Source organism: Dama dama, chromosome 27, assembly GCF_033118175.1.
Source record: "Dama dama isolate Ldn47 chromosome 27, ASM3311817v1, whole genome shotgun sequence".
NCBI classification, from domain to species: domain Eukaryota; kingdom Metazoa; phylum Chordata; class Mammalia; order Artiodactyla; family Cervidae; genus Dama; species Dama dama.
Window position 1 is genome coordinate 17,893,534 of NC_083707.1, and position 12,471 is coordinate 17,906,004.

The 12,471-nt window shown below is 37.0% G+C and overlaps 1 long non-coding RNA gene across 1 annotated transcript in view; it reads right to left on the reverse strand.

The window, feature by feature from the left end:
• Positions 1-218: 218 nt before the first annotated feature.
• The window catches only part of LOC133047726 (uncharacterized), a 71,103-nt gene continuing 58,850 nt past the window's right edge, over positions 219-12,471 (reverse strand). The window contains exon 4 of the long non-coding RNA XR_009690823.1: positions 219-469. This is a non-coding gene — a long non-coding RNA (uncharacterized LOC133047726). The remainder of the gene's footprint in view (positions 470-12,471) is intronic.

Sequence of the window (12,471 nt, forward strand, 5' to 3'; positions counted from 1 at the left end):
AAATAAATTTTGAAACCAATTATTTTTGTTTTAAAAACACATTATTTTATTTTTAAGTACATTACATTTGCTTTAAAATGCATTGTTTTTGTTTTAAATCAATATTTTGTTTTATAAATAAAATGTGTTTTTGTAGAATTCAGCTCACAGGTTTCCAGTTACAAAATTTTGGGTAAGACATTGTGCTAGACATTTTTAAGTGAGACACTGAAGTTTTAAGTTGTAATTGTTGCTCTCAAAAGCTTTCCATAGCAATGAAAAAAAAGGTATACATAGAAACATGAATTAAAAAAAAAAGCATAGAGCAATCTCTCCCATTTCCTTTCTGTGAAACTAGCAACAGTAGGAACCATATACAGAAGGATGACTGAACCCAGCAAGCTGAAGATATGGTCTGGTGCATTTGAAGTCCATAAAGGTTAAGAGTTGGTAGATTGGGGGCTTCATAGTGTTGAACTGGGGAGCCAAACTACAGGAAAAGAAAAATAAAATTAGAATGAACCTGAGATATAGGATCAGAATTGAAGATATTGCTACAAGGTCATATTTTTACACATATACAACTATATATATATATATATATATATATATGTATGTATGTATATATATTATAATTATGTATATATTCATATTTATATATGCTTTTCTAAATCACCAACTCAATGGACATGTGTTTGAAGAAACTCCAGGAGATGGTGAAGGACAGGGAAGCTTGGTATTCTGCAGTCCATAGGATCACAAAGAGTTGAACACAACTTAGCAACTGAACAACAAATTAAATATAGATGTATGTAGATAGGTATAGAAGTTATAGGTATATAACTTTTATATATAGATATAAGTGTGTGTGTGTGTGTGTGTGTACTCACACTTGTTTTTTAACTCTCTTCTCTGAAATGACTTGGAGCAATGACATTCCAGTATCAGCAAGAACACTGAATGTCCAAATCTTGGTTTCCATGTAACATTTCCAGTAAAATAAGTGGAGAGAAGTAGAAGGAAAATATAGAATAAGCTTATACCATTTTTCTGGGCCAAAAAGTAAAAAAAAAAAAAAAAAAAACAAACCTCAAATAATAAAGAAGGTAAATGAAAGAGAAAAAGAAGCTAGACTGAAAAGGTTTTTAGTAACCCCAAACTAAAGCAATTTGAGAATCTTTTAAATTTGTATCCTAAATCATTGGAGAAATTGGAAATCCACAGAACCCACTAGGAAGAAAGAAGGAAGGAAAGAAAAAGACAGGCAGATAAACTCACTTTTTAATAGAATGACAACTAATGAATGTAGAAAAAGTGAAGTAATTGGAAAATTACTCTTCTGTAAACACTTAGAGGAATAATTAAATCGTAGAAAAGCCATCAGTGAATATTAAGATTACAAAAATGAAAGTATTTGCAGAAGATTATATTTATACAAGAATCTTAGGATATCTTAATGCAAAATATTTATTGCATATAATAACTTTATAGAGTAGAAAACTCTACCAGATAATATCTCAGTTAGACTGATTTGAACTCCCATAGAGGAGCTAAGAGAGTCATCTAGAGCCTCAATTTTTCAACTGTTCCCCAATGAACATCTTCAGGCTTCCTGACTTTTGTGACCAGTGGTGCTTACAGGGCAGTATATATTTGCATTCTTAAAAAAGCTGCTGCCTGAGAATATCGAAGAGTTTTCCAGACAAACAAAAGGGATACATAAGATAAAAAGATATAAAATGTGGCAACAAAAAAATTTAAAAAATGAAGGGGAGAGTAAAATGCAGAGCTTTAGGATATGTTCAAATCTAAGTCATCTAAATGAAGTAAAGTATTACAAATATAAATTTTATATATAACCTCAAAGTAAGTGGAAAGCTAAACTTATACTAGATACACAAAAGAAAATGAGAAACATATCTAAGTGTACCACTAAAGAAAGTCATCTAGCTACTTGGGCAGAAAGTAATTAAAGAAGAAGAAGGAGAAGGAGGAGGAGGAGGAGGAGGAGGAGGGGGAGGAGGGGGAGAGGAGGAGGGGGAGAGGAGGAGGGGGAGGAGGGGGAGAGGAGGAGGGGGAGAGGAGGAGGGGGAGGAGGAGGAGGGGGAGAGGAGGAGGGGGAGAGGAGGAGGGGGAGGAGGAGGAGGGGGAGAGGAGGAGGGGGAGGAGGAGGAGGGGGAGGAGGGGGAGGAAGAGGAGGAGGAGGAGGAGAAGAAGAAGAAGAAGAAGAAAACAGGGGAACACCAATGTAGCCAGAAAGCTAATATCAAGATTGCAGTAAGTATATATTCATCAATAATTATATTAAATGTAAATGAACTGAACTCTCCAATAAAAAACACAGTGTAGTTGAGTGTATAAAAAATAATACCCATGTATATGCTGCATACAAAAAATGCTCTTTGGATGTAAAGGCACACAAAAGAAAAGTTAAGACATGGTCTTCTGGTTCAAGATGGCAGAGTAGAAGGACGTGCGCTAATCTACTCCTGCAAGAGTATCAAAATTGCAACTGGCTGTTGAACAACCATTGACAGAAGTTTACTGGAACCCACTAAAAAGATACCCCAGGTCCAAAGACATGAAGTTATAGCAAGACAGGTCCAAAGACATGAAGTTATTGTAAGGAGGGGTGCAATTCTGATAAAATCAAATCCTATACCTACCGGCTGGGTGACCCACAGATTGGAGAACAATAATACCAAAGAAGTTCTCCCACTATTGTGAAGGTTCTGAAACCCACATCAGGCTTTTCAGCGTGGGGATCTGAGAAAGGGTCAAGGAATCACCAGGAAATCTGGCCTTGAATTCCAAGTCCAGGATTCAATAGCAAAATAACTAAGGCAGAAAAATGGATAAATAACCTGGAGGAAGAATGGTGGAAATCTCTGCCACAGAACAGAATATAGAAAAAAGAGAGAGAGAGAGAGAGAAGAAATGAAGACAGTCTAAGAGACCTCTAAGACAACATTAAACACACCAACATTCACATTATAGGGGTCACAGAAGGAGAAGAGAGAGAAAAAGGACCTGAGAAGATATTTGAAGAAATAATAACTGAAAACGTCCCTACCATGGTAAAGAAAATAATCAACCAAGTCCAGGAAGCACAGAGAGCCCCAGGCAAGATAAACCCAAGAAGGAAGATCCCAAGACACATAATAATCAAGCTGACAAAAATTAAAGACAGAAATAAAACATTAAAAACAGCAAGGGAACAACAACTAATAACATACAAGGGAACTCCTCTCAGACTTTCAGCTGATTTCTGATAAGCTGATTTCTCAACTGATAGGTTTTTAAGCTTGTAGAAACTCTATAAGTCAGGAGGGAATGGGATGATATATTTAAACTGATGAAAAGGAAGACTCTACAACTTAGAATATTGTACCCAGCAAGACTATCCTTGAAATTTGATGGAGAAATCAAAAGCTTTCCAGACAAGCAAAAGTTAAGAGAATTCAGCACCAACAAACCAGCTTTAACAAATGCTAAAGGAGCTTCTCTAGGCAGGATACCCAGGAAAAGGAAAAGACCTACAGAAAATAAACACAAAACAATTAAGAAAACGGTAACAGGATCATGTGTAGTGCTGTGCTTAGCTGCTCAGTCATGTCCAACTCTTTGTGACTACATGGACTGTAGCCCGCCAGGTTCCTCTGTCCATGGGGGTTCTCCAGGCAAGAATACTGGAGTGGGTTGCCATGTCCTCCTCCAGGGGATCTTCTCAATCCAGGGATTGAACCCAGGTTTCCGGTATTGCAGACTCTTTACCATCTAAGCCACCAGAGAAGCCCAAGAATACTGGAGTGGGTAGCCTTTCCTTTCTCCAGGGGATCTTCCCAACCTAGAAATAGAACCAGGGTCTCCAGCATTGCAGTCAGATTCTTTACCAGCTGAGTTAACAGGGAAACCCAATAGGATCATACGTATCGATAATTACGAAAAATTCAAATGCACCAACCGAAAATCAGATTAGCTGATCAGATGAAAATATTTGCATTTATGTAATTCCACTTACCACATGACTCAGCTTGACGCCCTTCCCCCACAATTGTATGTCATTATTTTAAATCGTTAAGTTAATCATAGTCCCATTATGGATTGTGATTGTAATTATCCTTTTAATCTGGTTATTGATTGTGTAAAATGAAAAACATCTTTTACTATTGTGACTATGTAATTATTGTTCACTTAATACCATTATATCATGATTGGTCAACAGAAAAATAATAAAACTCTATATCACCAAAATGAGGATCTAATAGAAAAACCAATTCAGTTCAGTTCAGTCACTTAGTCCTGACTGACTTTTTGCAACCCCACGGACTGCAGCATGCCGGGCTTTTCTATCTATCACCAGATCCAAGATCTTGCTCAAACTCATGTCCATCGAGTTGGTGATGCCATCCAAGTGTTAGGTAGTTAGAATAGGAAAAAAGAGTCCAGAACGGTAGTGGCAAAAAGGCAAGGGAAAAGACCACAAAAATAGAACAAAGGAAGGTACAAGAACTGGATTGAGAACATCAGGTGAAACAAACAGCTCTACTGGCTAGCCCAATTTAAATACCTCAGGCTCAGGGGAAGGAGGAAAAACATATGAAAAGAGAAGTCAAAATTGAGCTGCAGACTTCTGTTTTCTTCCATCTTTTGGGCAGGCCCACCCTCATGCCTCCAGGATGTATTTTTCTTAGCGTGCTAAATAAAGCTGAGCTGTAACATGGAGCTGTAACACTGGTCTGACTATCGCTTCAAATTTTTGCTGCGGAGCAATAAAACTGAGGAAATTACAAACTCCCTCAACACAACCATCTAATCCTCTGTCATCTCTTTCTCCTCCTGCCTTCAACCTTTCACAGCATCAGGGTCTTTTCCAAGGAGTCAGTTATTCACATCATGTGGCCAACCAAAGTATTGGAGCTTCTCCTTCAGCATCAGTTATTCCAATGAATATTCAGGATTGATTCTTTTAGGACTGATTTCTTTTATGATTGACTGAATTGATCTGCCTACAGTCCAAGGGACTCTCAATGGTTTTATCCAACACCACAGTTTAAGAGCATCAATTTTTTGGTGCTCAGTTTTCTTTGCGGCCCAACTCTCAAATCCATGTGTGACTACTGGATAAATGATACTTTTCATTAGACAGAACTTTGTTGGTAAAGTAATGTCTTTGCTTTTTAATATGCTGTCTAGGTTGGTCATAGCTTTTCTTCCAAGGTATAAGTGTTAATTTCATGGCTACAGTTACCATGTATAATGATTTTGAAGCCCCCCCGCCCCCCCAAAAAAATGAAGTCTCTCACTGTTTCCTTTATTTCCCCATCTATTTGCCATGAAGTGATGGGATGCAATGCCATAATCTTTGTTTTTTTGAATGTCGAGTTTAAGCAAGCGTTTTCACACTCCTCTTTCACTTTCATCAAGTAGCTCTTTAGTTTCTCTTCTCTTTCTGCCATAAGGGTGGTGTCATTTGCATTTAAGAGGTTATTGGTGTTTCTCTAGGCAGCCTTGATTCCAGCTTGTGCTTCATTCAGCCTGGCATTTAGCATAATGTATTCTACATATAAGTTAAATAAACAGGGTAACAATACACAGTCTTGAGGTACTCCTTTCCCAATTTGGAACCAGTCCATTGTTCCATGTCTGATTCTAACTGTTGCTTCTTGTCCTGCATACAGATTTCTCAGGAATCAGGTAAGGTGGTCTGGTATTCCCATCTCTTTAAGAATTTGCCTGTTTGTTGTGATCCACACAATCAAAGGCTTTAACATAGTCAAAGCAAAAGTAGAAGGTTTTTTTGGAACTCTCTTGCTTTTTCTATGATTCAATGGATGTTGGCAATTTTATCTCTGGTTCCTCTCCCTGTTCTAAATTCAGCTTGAACATATCAAAGTTTTCTGCCCACGTTCTGTTGAAGCCTAGCTTGGAGAATTTGGAGCATTACTTTGCTAACGTGTGTGTTGAGTGCAATTGTGTGGTAGTTTGAACATTCTTTGGCAATGGCTTTCTTTGGAATTGGAATGACTGACCTTTTCCAATTCTGTGGCCACTGCTGAGTATGCCAAATTTGTTGGCATATTGAGTTCAGCACTTTCACACCATCATCTTTTAGGATTTGAAATAGCTCAACTGGAATTCCATCACCTCCACTAGCTTTGCTCATAATGATGCTTCCTAAGGCCCACTTGACTTCACATTCCAGGATGTCTGGCACTAGGTGAGTGATCACACCATCATGGTCATCTGGGTCATGTAGATTTTTTTTTTTTTTTTTGTATAGTTCTTCTGTGTATTCTTGTCACTATAATAATTCAGTTCAGTTCAGTCGCTCAATTGTGTCCGACTCTTTGAGACCCCATAAACCGCAAGATGCCAGGCCTCCCTGTCCAGCACCAACACCTGGAGTTTACCCAAACTCATGTCCATTGAGTCGGTGATGCCATTCAACCATTTCATCCTCTGTCATCCCTTTCTCCTCCTGCCTTCAATCCTTCCCAGAATCAGGGTCTTTTCCAATGAGTCAGTTCTTCACATCAGGTGGCCAAAGTATTGGAGTTTCAGCTTCAACATCAGTCCTTCCAATGAACACCCAGGACTGATCTTTAGAATGGACTGGTTGGATCTCCTTGCAGTTCAAGGGACTTTCAAGAGTCGTCTCCAACACTACAGTTCAAAAGCATCAAATCTTCTTTTTGTAGATAAAATAAGGCAACTTCAAGGAACAACATGGTGGACAGAGTGTTCAGAGCAAATTCATCTACAAGCCACACATATTACCCTATAACTACATTATATGAAGGCTGTGACAGGAACTCTTTAATGGAAGAAAATCTGCAATACATTTAAAAAAGAGACGGAACATTTTCTCTGCCTGTTTTGTGCTCTTCTTTGATCTTCTTTGCTTCTCTTGCAGCCACATTTTTTTTTCTTTTCCTACTTTCAATCTGTGGAAGCATTAATGAATACTTATGAGAGGGAGCTTAGGCTATCTGAGGCCTTCATTTAGTTAAGAGAACACAATTAGTTAAGAGAACACAATTCTGCTGAGCTCTTGGGTGAACTCTGGGTTGGTTTTGTGTAAAAAATTCTCAAATTGTGATCAGAAAACGGAGGCTTTCATTCCTGAATCTCAGTCTTCAAGAAATGAAGGAAAACAAACAAACATAAAAACTGTGAGTGAATGCCTTGAATTAATTAAGCTCTTACTTCTCTAGTTATTCACTAACAAGGCAGAAGAGAGTGATGTTGATATCACCAATGATGGGGTAATATGTTATCCTTTTTAATGAATAAAATATTTGTTAACTAAAAAATAATAGTTAATTGTGTAGAAGATAGACATAGAACATGAGAATTTACAGTTCATTAGCACAAATTCTGTTATATAAAATGATTTTAGCAATTGAGAGACCTTAATGTTATACTGGTCTTCCCTGATAGCTCATTTGGTAAAGAATCTGCCTGCAATGCTGGAGACCCCAGTTCAATTCCTGGGTCAGGAAGATCCACTGGAGAAGGGATAGACTACCCTTTCCAGTATTCTTGGGCTTCCCTTGTGGCTCAGCTGGTAAAGAATCCACCTGCAATACAGAAGACCTGGATTTGATCCCTGGGTTGGGAAGATCCCCTGGAGAAGGGAAAGGCTACCCCCTCCAGTATTCTGGCCTGGAGAACTCGTGGACCATGGGGTCACAAAAAGTCAATCACAACTGAATGACTTTCACTCACTTTCAATATCATAATGTATCATATTTGCTATATTTATAATAGCAACTCATATTTATCAAAATTTAATTTGTGGCAAGTACTGTTGTAATTAAGTCTACTTAGCTGTGACTGTACACAATGAAAGCCTTACATATAAGGAATATATAAAGGGCATGCTTGCATGTTCAGTCATGTATGACTCTGTGGCCCTGTGGACTGTAGCCTGCCAGGCTCCTCTAGTCATTGGATTTCCCAGGCAAGAATACTGGAGTGGGTTGCCATTTCCTTCTTCAAGGGATCTTCCCAACCCAGGGATGGAATCTGAGTTTCAAAAAGGGCAAACAAAAATTAAGACAATATATGTTGGAACTATATATACATTTTTATACATACATGTTTCTTATAAATTTGTATAGCAATATTTTGATTGAAGAAAAATAGAATGGTTGTAAGTGATAATAGTCCTTCAAGTCAGATAGTGTCAATGTAATGTTCACTTAAAACAATCAGTCCCCTTTGTAATGCCAATTAAAACTTCAGTCTGCTGTCTCACTAATAGCCAGAGTTGATCAGAAGGATATTCAAGTTGGAATATGGCATTCAATCAGTGATTTTCCAAAGATTTTAAGAAAATATTTTAGAAATATCTTAGTAATTTATTATAAAAATACATAAAAGTAAATTTTCTTATTTATTCCTGAAAACAGAGGAAAAACCTAGCTGGCTACCCCTACCCTTTTTGGCTGTTCCTGGATGGGGTTTGGGGAAGAACTTTTTCAAGAAGCAGATTGGGGTGAAAGACAATCTCTGAGAAGTATAAGTTTTAAATCACTAAACTAGATCTCCAATATCTTAATAAAATCTAAATTTCATGATCCACATGATTCTAATGTCTTGGTGTTAATGATATTTGGTCATTGGAAAGCTCCAGGAGGGCATGGTAAAGGAAGAAAATTTGTAGTAGAAAGTTTCTAAACATTGTCTAGACTATCAGTTTTAATTAGTGTTGACCCTAATATTACCTCAGCTTTGTTTTCATCAGTCCAATCTATCTTCCTTATTTATTTCTTGGTATCCAGGACCTTACACAAACCTCAGATTAATTATAATTAACCCTGTGATCTATGGCAGGACTTTCTGGTGGCACAGATAATAAAGAATCTGCCTGCAATGCAGGAGACCTGGGTTCAGTCCTAGGTTGGAAAGATTTCCTGGAGAAGGAAATGGCAAACCACTCAGTATTCTTGCCTGGAGAATTTCATGGACAGAGGAGTCTGGCAGGCTACAGTCCATGGGGTCACAAAGAGTCAGACATGACTGAGCTACTAGCACTATGGTCTATGATAACTAGAAAGATACAGAATCAAGTTTCTTTTCATTCAGTCACTCAGTCATGTCCAACTGTTTGTGATCCCCATGGACATATGGGGCCATACCAGGCTTCCCTGTCCCTCCCATCTCCTGGAGTTTGCTCAAACTCATCTCGACCTAGTCAGTGATGCCATCCAACCATCTCATCCTCTGTCATCCCCTTCTCCTCCTGCCTTCTATCTTTCCTAGCATCAGGGTCTTTTCCAATGAGCCAGGTCTTCAAAACAGGTGGCCAAAGTGTTGGAGCTTCAGCATCAGTCCTTCCAATGAATATTCAGGGTTGATTTTCCTTAGGATTAACTGGTTTGATCTTGCTGTACAAGGGATTCTCAACGTTCTTCTCCAGCACCACTATTCAAATACATCAATTCTTTGGCACTCACCCTCATTTACGGTCCAACTCTCACATGCATATAGGACTAGTGGAAAAACCATAGCTTTAACTATATGGGCTTTTGCCAGCAAAGTAATGACTGTGCTTTTTAATATACTGTTTAGGTTTGTCATAGCTTTTCTTCCAAGTAGGAAGTATCTTTTAATTTCATGGCTACAATAACTGTCAGCAGTGATTTTGGAGTCCAGAAAGTAAAGTCCGTCACTGTTTCCATTGTTTTCCCATCTATTTGCCATGAAGTGATGGGACCAGATGCCATGATCTAAGTGTCTCTAATGTTGTTAAGCTAGCTTTTTCACTCTCCTCTTTCACCTTCATCAAGCGACTCTTTAGTTCCTCTTAGCTTTCTGCCATTAGGGTGGTGTCACCTGAATATCTGAGGTTACAGTATTTCTCATGGCAATATTGATTACAGCTTGAACTTACTCCAGCTGTACATTTTCTACTTATATTTAATCATTTTGGTGTTTATAAAGGCGATGGGTAAAGTAGGTAAAGTAGGTGTTGCACATGTTCACTAGTGTCCAATTTTGTGTGACCCTGTGGAGTGCAGCCTGCCAGACTGCTCTGTCCATGGGATTCTCCAGGCAAAAATACTAAAGTGGGTTGTCATGCCCTCCTCCAGGGGATCTTCCCAACCCAGAGACCGAACCTGCATCTTCCATGTCTCCTTCACTGGCAGGTGAGTTCTTTGCCACTAAGGCCACCTGGAAGCTGTATTGCTGCACCTTCAGTGGTCGCTATATCTCACTGTGCGCACTATTCACTGAACCCACGGTAGGCAAAGAACAAGCTAAGAGGCTAAGAAAAGGAGGAGCTGTAGGAATTGCAGACACATTTATTCTTTCTTGGTTGATGCAGCAGCCATAGCATAACCTAACACAATACAGCCGTAATAGTATACTAACCCAGCAGCCATAATAGTATTCTCTCCTGGCTGATGCAGTGGCCATGGCAGTAGACATGCTTTATTCTCTCCTCTCAGGGCTGACCCAAGGGACACTGCTGTGATGCAGCCATAAATGCTGCCACTTTCTAGGTGGAACTCACTGTATCCCTATAGCACAAAGTAGTTCATGATTGACTACCTCATGATGCACATGTACAATGCTATATTTCAGCTGTTACACAATTATTAGTTATTATTTACAAAACGTGGGGTGAGAGAGCCTGAACACACCGTCTTGGCCAATTTTCTCTTTCCTTACAGAAGCCCAAGATACAAGTCTTTGAAGTACCTAGGTCTAATATAGCTTGCTTTCTATCTGGAGATAGCTGTCTACTTCCAGGATCTATGATGTGTCCCATGCATTTAACTTGTTGCTTTGAGATTTGTGCCTTTTTCTGGGAGACTCTATAAGCCCAAGTCCCAAGGAAATTAAGAATTTCAATGGAGTTCTGATCTGAGTCCTCCATGTAGATATTAATATATCTACATACTATAGAATAATCCCTTCTTTTAGGTGTATTTCCCTCAGTTCCTTTCCTAGCGTTATATAAACACTTATAGGTTAACCAACATGCCTAATACAAATTTATCAACTGTCAAAATTACATGTTGGTCATGTGTAGTATACTAAGGTGGTTATTATCTACTCTCTTCTGCCATCCTGGAAATGCCTCATTTGTTGTTTGTTTGTTTTTGGAAGAGCCTTTGTCCTCATTTGGACAGCCTTTAGTGGGTTTGTCTTACTTATATTGTTAAATAAGATGCACTAACTTCACATTTAAAAAAAAACAAAAATGAATATATTTAATGATAAAAGGCACAAAGAAGATAGAAATCATCAACCATTAAACACCTTAACAACAAACAAGATATATAAAGCAAAAATCAGAAGAAGTATAAGAGAAAAAAAATGTAATCATAGTGAGACATATTAACATTTCTCTGAGAATACTTTTTATGAAGTGAAGAAAAAATAAGAAAAGGAGCATCTTTAATGATGTCATCAATAATTTAAATATAATAGATTTATATTGAATGAATTTATATTAATCATATCCCACACAAAATTTTGTATCTCATATGTTGTTATTAGATGTTTTTAGAACATTTAGAAAAACTGGCAAAAAGATAAACATTACTAAATTTCAAAAAGTAGAGTTCTATTTTGTGTGTGTGATTCAGTTATATATGCACATAGGCTATTTTTCAAATTATTTTCTATTATAAGCTATTACAAGACATTGCATATAGTTCCCTATGCTGCACAGTAAACACTTGTTGTTTGTTTCATATCTATTTTTTTAATTAGAAATCTAGAATTCTATTCATATTAAGTCAAGCAAGTGGAATCAAAGTATCATTAATTTTTTACTTAGGCAAGAATTCATCAATTTTCTAAACTGTAAATATATATATATATATATATATATATATACATATACACTTTATACATATTATTTACACATGTATACAGAAGCTTTTGTAGTAAACTTGACAAAGGCTTGAAAAAGAATATCAAATAAAAAAAGACAGAAATTGGAAAACTTAAACTAAATGAAATGGGAGAACTGAATATGAAATAGAAAAAGTGAAGCAAACTCTAAATGTAAAATATCCTCATACAGTCCAGTTGTTTTTATTTTTTTTATTTTTTTTTAATTTTTTTTCCATTTATTTTTATTTTTTTTAATTTATTTTATTTTAATTTTTATTATTTTTATTTATTTATTTATTTATTTATTTTTTCCAGTGAGTCCAGTTGTTTTTAAACATGACTACTCATTAGAAGCATATCTAAAGCTTGGGGGAAAAAAAAAGCAGTATCTGGGCATTTGTATTTTTAAATGCCAACGTAATTCTGATATGCATCTTGATTTTAAAAAGTGATTACAGACTTTTATATTAAATGGTAGTTTTGGCAACATAGAATTCTATAACTTTCTGTGGACCAATGATGATACAATGGTAATAAGTGAATAACAGTTACATAATCACAGTAATAAAAGATGTTTATCTGTTTTCACAATGAATAACCAGACAAAAAGTAAAAGAGAACTACAATTGCAAA